Source organism: Macaca thibetana, chromosome X, assembly GCF_024542745.1.
Source record: "Macaca thibetana thibetana isolate TM-01 chromosome X, ASM2454274v1, whole genome shotgun sequence".
Classification (NCBI taxonomy): Eukaryota; Metazoa; Chordata; class Mammalia; order Primates; family Cercopithecidae; genus Macaca; species Macaca thibetana.
The window spans coordinates 67,452,571-67,461,611 of record NC_065598.1 but is presented as its reverse complement, the minus strand read 5'-3'; positions in this window follow the sequence as shown (position 1 = coordinate 67,461,611).

Here is a 9,041-nt window from a genome sequence, read left to right as displayed (position 1 = left end):
GATTCTCCTGCCTCAGCCTCCTGAGTAACTGGGATTACACACACGCACCACCACGCCCGGCTAATTTAGTATTTTTTGTAGAGACGGGGTTTCTCCTTGTTGGTCAGGCTGGTCTCGAACTCCTGACCTCAGGTAATATGCCCGCCTCAGCCTCCCAAAGTGCTGGGATTACAGGCATCAGCCAGCGTGCCTGGCCCGCTCTCAGCAGTTTTAACTATGATTCGAGTAGGTGCAGTTTTCTTAATATTTATTGTTTTTGAGCTTTGCTGAGCTTGAATCTGTAAATGTATAACTTTGCCAAGTTTGGGACGTGTTCAACCATTATTTCTTCAAATAATCCTTCTGCTCTATTCTCTCTTTCTCCTCCTTCACACATATTTTATTTTATTTGAGACAGAGTCTCACTCTGTCGCCCAGGCTGGAGTGCAGTGGTACAATCTCGGTTCACTGCAACATCCGCCTCCTGGGTTCAAATGATTCTTGTGCCTCAGCCACCTGAGTACCTGGGATTACAGGTGTGCACCACCATGCCCGGCTAATTTTTTGTAGTTTTAGTTGAGATGGGGTTTCACCATGTTGGCCAGGCTGGTCTTGAACTCCTGGCCTCAAGTGATCTGCCTGCTTTGGCCTCCCAAAGTGCTGGGATTACAGGCATGAGCCACCACGGCCAGCCTCCTTCACACATATTTTAGACCTCTGATATTGTCTGAGACTCTGTTCATTTTTTTTAAAATCCACTCTCTCTCTTCTTGAGATTGAATACTTTTGATTATGATATCTTCAAGTTCACTGACTCCTCCATTATATTTCATTCTGCTATTAATTCCACACACTTAAATTTTCATTTCAGATACTGTATTTTTTAGTTCTGGAATTCTCATTTAGTTATTTTCTATATTTTGTTTTTCTCTGCTGAGGTTTTCAATTTTTTCATTTGTTACCAGGGTATTTTTCTCTCCTCGTTAAGCAATATCATCTTTGAGTTAGCCTCCATGAATTGTCTTTTTCCTTTAGTGTGGGTTACATTTTCCTAATTCTTCACATACAGTCGTCCCTTGGTATCCATGGGGGATTGATTCCAGGAACCCTCTTATGGATACCAAAATCTGAGGATGCTCAAGTCCATTTTATAAAATGGTGTAATTTTTGCATATAATCTACACATATTCTCTCATATATTTTATTTTATTGATTGATTGATTGATTGATTGAGAGAGATGGAGTCTCACTCTATCGCCCAGGCTGGAGTGCAGTGGCACTATCTCAGCTCACTGCAACCTCCGCCTCCCAGGTTCAAGCGGTTCTCCTGCCTCAGCCTTCCGAGTAGCTGGGGACTACAGGCACGTGCCACCTGCCTGGCTAATTTTTGTATTTTTTGGTGGAGACGGGGTTTCTTCATATTGCCCAGGCTGATCTCAAACTCCTGACCTCAAGTGATCTGCCCACCTTGGCCTCCCAGAGTGCTGGGATTACAGGCGTGAGCTCCTGCGCCTGGCCTGTTTTTTGAATATTTTTGATCTGCAGTTGGTTGAATCCACAGATGCAGAACCCATGGATATGGATAACTGTATTACTTTTAGAGGGGCTCCTGGACATTGTGTATGTTATGTTGTGGAGATTCTGGATTCTGTTATATTCTCTGAGAGGGTAGATGTGTTTCTTTTAGCAGGTAATTAACTTGTTTAGATTCAAACTGTACTTTGCCTTGCCTGTGGTTAGTGGCAGCTCAAATCTTAGTTCCATTCTTTCAGTTTTAGATGGAAACTGCCCTATGCATGCACAGTTCAGAATATGCCTTGGGGAAGAATTTATACAGATAATTTAGGGTTCCTTTTCTCAGAATCTCTCCTTTCTTAGCCATCTCCTCACTTTCCAGAGGCTGTGGTTGTCCCAGGCTCTGTCCTTTGGTTCTTCAGGCTAGAAAGATAAGGATTTCCTAATGGACTTTCAGTGATGTGGCCAGTGATTGCAGCCTGACCTCAGGCTGAGGCCACAAAAATGAGAAACTCACCCCATGCTGACCTCTTATTCCAAGCTCCAATTGCCCTCTGAAATCTGTCTGCTTTTGTTCACTCTCTGGAGCCTTCAAGTTGTGCGTGCGTGCGTGTGTGTGTGTTTGTGCACGCACACACGCACGTGTGTGTATCTGTCTGTGCGTGTGTATTTTGTCCAGAGTTTACAAATGTTATCTATTGAGAATTTACTCCATCATACTGAGAATGGAAATTGTAAGAGATTCTCAGATGAGCTTACTTCATATTTTAGGGGTAAAATCATAGACCTCAACTTCTTTCTTTTTCACCTTAATATTTCTGTATATCATCACCCATATTCTCCCCTTGCTTCAGAGAAAAAGGCCAATTTGTCCACTTTTTCCCCTTTTTCCACCACCTCATATTTGTGGCAGGATCTACACTTCACCAATCCATTCATTTACTCAACAAGTATGTATCAAGCCAGGCGCTCTGCTAGGTGTTAGGGGTAACAAGAGCAAGCAAAAATAGACCCCATTTCACTGAAATGGCTCTCTTCTAGGTCATAGGTTGTCAAAAGTCCGGTTTATTTTCTTTTCTTTTTCTTTTCTTTTCTTTTCTTTTTTTTTTTTTTTTTTTTTTTTTGAGACGGAGTTTCACTCTTTTGCCCAGGCTGGAGTGAAGTGGTGTGATCTCAACTCACTGCAACCTCCGCCCCCTGGATTCAAGTGATTCTCCTGCCTCAGCTGCCCGAGTAACTGGGATTATAGGCGCCCACCACCACAACTGGCTTTTTTTTTTTTTTTTTTTTTTTTTTTTTTTTTAATTTTTAGCAGAAACAGGGTTTCTCCATGTTGGCCAGGCTGGTCTTGAACTCCTGACCTCAGGTGAACAGCCCACCTTGGCCTCCCAAAGTGCTGGGATTACAGGCGTGAGCCACCGCGCCCGGCAAGTCTGGCTTCTTAATCACCAGATAAAATAACTTTTTCTCAGTCTCATCCTCTCTAACTTCATTGCATCATCCTCCATTAACTCTGGTGACCAGCCTCTCCTTAAAATTTTTCCTTTGCCTTCCAGGTCTTCTCCCACCTTGTTGATTTTTCCTGTCACTTTCCAAGTAGGGGAATTCTCAGAGACTTTGTCCTTGGCTCTTTTCTTCTCTTGTCCTTGGCAGTCTTACTTGATCTTAGAGCTTCAACTACCACTTCCGTGCCCAAGACTCTCAAATCTCTCTCTTCAGCCTTGACCTCTCTCCTAAGGTTGAGACTTGAATTTCAGCTGTTTGTCTCTGCCTGATTGTCTAACAATCACATTAAATTGCAAGTAGTCAAAATCCAACTCATTATCTTGCCTCTGAACCCGCTCTTCCTGCTGTGTTTCCTATTTCAGCTAATTCCTGATACTGGAAGCATAGAGTTAAATAAGAGCTACATTAGGGGTGTTGCAAAAGGGATTCTTGCATTGGGTAGGAAGTTTGATGATAGGGAAAGTTGTGAAGTCCCTTCACACAGCTGTGATTCTATTATGTTCCCAGGACAGAGCTGTCCATTTCCTTCAAGGGGCTTGCAATTGAACCGAGGGAGACAAACCAATTGAGTGATAACTGGTCTTTACTTCGAATGCGGCAGAAATTCAGAGAAAGGAGATAACGTGCGCTGAAGTAGTAAGAGAAGACTTTATGAAGAAGAGAACCAAGCCAAGCTCTTCAAAGGTAGAAGCTGTGTCTTTTATTTCATTCATAGTCCCACAGCACCATTCTCTGCACACTGTAGAAACTCCATAAAGGCAGGCCGGGCGCGGTAGCTCAAGCCTGTAATCCCAGCACTTTGGGAGGCCGAGACGGGCGGATCACGAGGTCAGGAGATCGAGACCATCCTGGCTAACACGGTGAAACCCCGTCTCTACTAAAAAATACAAAAAACTAGTCGGGCGAGGTGGCGGGCGCCTGTAGTCCCAGCTACTCGGGAGGCTGAGGCAGGAGAATGGCGTAAACCCAGGAGGCAGAGCTTGCAGTGAGCTGAGATCCGGCCACTGCACTCCAGCCTGGGCGGCAGAGCGAGACTCCGTCTCAAAAAAAAAAAAAAAAAAGAAACTCCATAAAAGCTTTTTGAATGAGTTTGTAATATTATTAATGTTTATTGAGTACACATTGAGTGCACAGTTCTTCACTAAATGATGTAGATGTTAACCAAGATGCAGTCTCTTTTTTAACCAGTCAACCAATGAATATTTACTGAGTGCCTATTATTTACAAAACACGATGCTAGAAATTATAGGGATGCAAGATGCAAGAAAAATATGTCTTAGACCCTCCCTTAGGGACTTTACAATGTGGTTGGTAAGATGAGACATATATGCACAGGAGGCTAACTAAGAATGTGAGCCAGAGCCAAATGAACGCTATAGACAATAAGTGTAAACACAATTTTTAAAGTACAGGTTACTGTAGACTGGGTGGATATGGAGGCTTTATGGAGGAGGTGGGACCTGCACTGGGCTTTGAAGGATGGGCAGAAATTAAATAGGCTTCAAGTTGTCATAGTTAAGATACAATTCAACACATGAAGCATCAGACTAAAGACCAAACAGATGAAGAACAACATCTAGGCAGGAATTTGCAGCTTATATCAGCATTTGTTAGAGTCATTCTATTTCCCTCCCACCATAATCACATTTTTTGTTCTTTTTCTTCCTTTTTCCTTTTTAAAATATTCCCTCCCCCCTTCTCTTTATGGTGACATACAGGGCTAAAATATTCTCCTCTGAGAGGCATGTTAAAAGCCTGAGCTCAAAAACCAGACCGGGTTCAAATCCTGATTTTATCACTATTAGCTGTGTGATTTGGGGCAAGTTGCTTAATCCGTCTATTCCTCATCATTACACTACAGATGTAAAAATAGTACCTATGTCATAGGATTGTTTTGAGGATTAACTGAGTTAAAATATATAAAGCACTTAAAATTGTGCCTGGCAGATAGTAAGTGTTCAATAAAAGGTTAGCTTTTATTAAGGGAAGAAGGCTGGCTAATTCAACGTTATTGTCTTTCCAGGTCTTATTGTTTCTAGATAACTAAGTATATAACTAACGAACACCTCTATGGAAGCTGGAGGTCAGACTCTTGTCAGCTGATGGGTTAGGTCTTTAGCAACCCCATTAACATGCATAACAGCCCACTTAGGCTGCCGCCACTTTTTCCCAGATTGCCCTCACCCCTAGGCGACTTAGAGATACTTTTGTGAAATAAATACAATCACCAACTTAAGTAGGCAAGTTGAGTATTTAAAGGCACTTCATCAACATAGGGAGACAACTGACAACTTTCAGAAGGGATTTAGTTTAAAGTAGACTATCCTCAGGGAGGCCTCAGGTGAAATGAACGTCAAGAAGGGAAGAAGTCACTAATGGTAATAGGCAGCTGGATGGGTGTGTGTGGAAAGGAGTAGGGTGCTCCATAGAAAGGCAGTTAAGCTCTAAATCCAGATCGCCTGAAATACAGATTGTATGGATATGAGCTCTACTCTTTTGTTTTCACCACTCTACTACCTGTTTTTACAACCAGACCCTCCCCTCATACTCCCTCCCTGCAGTTCCAGCCTCCTGCTTTCAGGAACACAAACACCCCAAATTACAGGGTCTTTTGATTTGCCATTTCCTTGGGACAGCCTGAAGGGAGAATCGAAAGAAGTTCTTGTCAGTATGGTTGCATAACACTGAGTCGGAGATTGTGAAATGTCCTTTGAGAAAAACGTACGGGCAGGAAGATGAATAGGTGTCTGTTTGATTAAGGTACAGTACTGCCTGTGGGCAGGATGATGAACTAATGGGATTCCATACAATTTAAAGGTCCTAAATCTTCATTTCTCACCACCCCCATTCTTGACTCCTTTTGGCCAAGAATCACTGTGGTCAAGGAAACGCAGTAGAGAGGAAAGTGCGCATCAAGTTCTGATGTCACCTGTTTGTCAAGAGATTTGACTCAGCTACTCTGTGTGTGTGTGTGTGTGTGTGTGTGTGTGTGTGTGTGTGTGCGCGCGCGCGCGCGCGCGCAGGCGCGCGCTGAGGTACAGCGGATAACTGTGCTTCACCCAACATCACTTAGTAGCTCTGAACTTCTGTGCCTGCCATGAAAAATAAAAAGGGTGCTCTGTGTGTGTGTGTGTGTGTGTGTGTGTGTGTGTGTGTGTGTATGGGAGCCAGCTAGCTGTTACTGCCTTATTAATGCAAAGGACTTAATTAGCCCAGTACCCTCTACTCTCCTCTTCTTTTCACCCTATCAAAATTTTCTCTCAAAGATCATTTATCATTTATTTACACCTCATTGTGAATTTAACTTGCACAATTCTCCTAGGGCCTTATCTCGTCACTCATCTATATATTTAACTTTTCACTTTCTATGGAATTGGTCCCTCTAGCGCTAAACACATTTAAATCTCTCCTATCCTAAAAAACAAATCCTTCTTTGACTATGCATTGCTCTCTGGCTACATTTCTTTCTTAGGCAAGTTTCTCAAAAGATTCTCTATTAAATGTTTCCACTTCTTCACCTCTGATTCAATTCTCAATTCACTATGATCTGGATTCTACTCCCAGGACTCTACTGAAACTGTTCTCATTTAAGTAATTATTAAATCTACTGGACATTTATCAGGGCTTATCTTATTTGACCTTTCTACTGTATTAAACACTATTAACCACCTATTTGCTCCTTTTAGAAACATTTTCATTCATTGCCTTCAGATCATTATTGTCTTCTGGCTCTCTTCCTACCTCTCTGACCACTCCTTCCTGATATCCTTCACAGGCTTTTTTTTTTTCTTTCCAAGATGGAGTCTTGCTCTGTTGCCCAGGCTGGAGTGCAGTGGCTTGATCTCAGCTAACTGCAACCTCCGCCTCCCAGGTTCAAACAATTCTCCTGCCTCAGCCTCCCCAGTAGCTGGGACTACAGGTGCACGCCGCCACGCCCATCTACTTTTTTGTATTTTAGTAGAGACCAGTTTTCACCGTGTTGCCCAGGCTGGTCGCGAACTCCTGCACTCAGGCAATCTGCCCGCCTCGGCCTCCCAAAGTACTGGGATTGCAGGCGCCAGCCACCATGCCTGGCCCACAAGCTGTTCTTTTCTGTGCCTGCCCTTTAATGTTTTTCCCAAATGGAAATAGTTTTACTTTTTCTGGTTAAAAAAGAAATGTAAGTTTATTGTTAAAACATCAGATCCTTTAGAAAATTATAAAAATATAAAATCCAACTGAAACCCCACCACACAGAGGTAACCACTGCTAACATTTTGCTGTATGTCTTTCCAGACTTTAAAAATTATATATAGTTATTTATATATAAATATTTATATATAGTTATTTATATTTATATTATATTATATATTATTTATAATTATAACTATTTATATTAATTATATATATAAAATATACATTAATACAAATGATATACTACAATATTTTTTACCAGCTTTTTTCACTTTTTAATGGACATCATTCTGTATCAACAAGCATAGGACATTATTTTAAATGGATAGATAGGGGAACTGTAAATTAGGCCATTTGCACAAGATAGTGAAATTTATGATGGAAGTGACTAAGATAAAAAGCCTTGTAAAATATAAAATCCGCTACCCCTTTATAAGATTTGTTATATAAGCAAATTCACAAATTAGAAAAAAAGACTACAAAAATATTGCAGAAAATGCACAATTATTTGCTCTTAAAAACAGGATCCTTACACTGGTATCTTTATGTGATTATCTGATTATTTTCTGAGGATAAATTATTGGAAGTAAAACTTTTGAGTCCAAGATTTTGGTAAATAACATTTAAAATAAAAAAAAAAATGCAAAGGCACTATACTTAAACATAGTTAATGAAAAACAACCCTCCCTGCCATCTGTGCCTCCTTTTCTCCAGTTCTGCTCTCCAGAGACAACCAGTATTACAAGTTTCTTCAAGTCAAAGTTTTTAAGAAAAACACATACTGCCAATCTATTTCCCAGAAAGATTGTACCGATTCACATTCCTACCAAAACTGCATGCCCTCACCAACTTTTAAATCTTCTGTCCTTGCCTCTTCATGTTTTTCTTTCTACATGGTATGCTGATGACTCTCATATCTCTCTCTCTCTAACCCTGACCTCGCCCTCGAGCTCCAGGCCAGTATTTCCAGCTACTTGCTGGACATCTCCACCTGGATGTTCTACAGACACCCCATATTTATCTAAACTGAACTCATTTTTTACAGATGAGGAAAACTGTTTGTATAATTTGCTCATGGTTATACAGCTAGAAAGCAAGGATTTAAACCCAGGCAGCCTAAGTCCATGGGTCACACATTTAAGCCCCACACTATACTACCACCATATCTAATCACATACAAGTCCTATTTTATTTCTTCAATCTCTGTCCTATCTCTTCCCTCTTCTCCATTCTCACCATCACCGCTTGATTCTGAGTCTTATTGTCAATACCTTCACAATTCAACTTAAATACATCTTCCATGTTGTCTACAAAACAATTCTTCTAACACATACATCTGATCATGTATTTTTCCTGCTTAGGATCCTTCAGGGACTCCCTATCACCTACTATAAAGCATTGTATCACCTATCATAAAGTCAGAGATCCTTTGCTTAATATAAGCAGATCATCCTTTGTCTGCCCATCCTTAGCCAGTCTACCTTTCTAAACACTTCCATCACACAGTCTGAATTGGCGATAAATGCCTAAAAATGCCCTACTGTTTCTTATCACAAGGACTTTGCATATTTCTCTCTCTCTCTCTCTCTTTTTTCCTTTTCTTTCTTTGATGGAGTCTTGCTCTGTTGTCCAGGATGGAGTGCAGTGGCATGATCTCAGCTCACTGCAATCTCTGCGATTCAAGCGAGGTTCAAGCGATTCTCCTGCCTCAGCCTCCCGAGTAGCTGGGATTACAGGCGTGTGCCACCCCGCCCAGCTAATTTTTGTATTTTTAGTAGAGACGGGGTTTCACCATGTTGGCCAGGCTGGTCTCGAACTCTTGACCTCAAGTGATCTGCCTGCCTCGGCCTCCCAAAGTGCTGGGATTA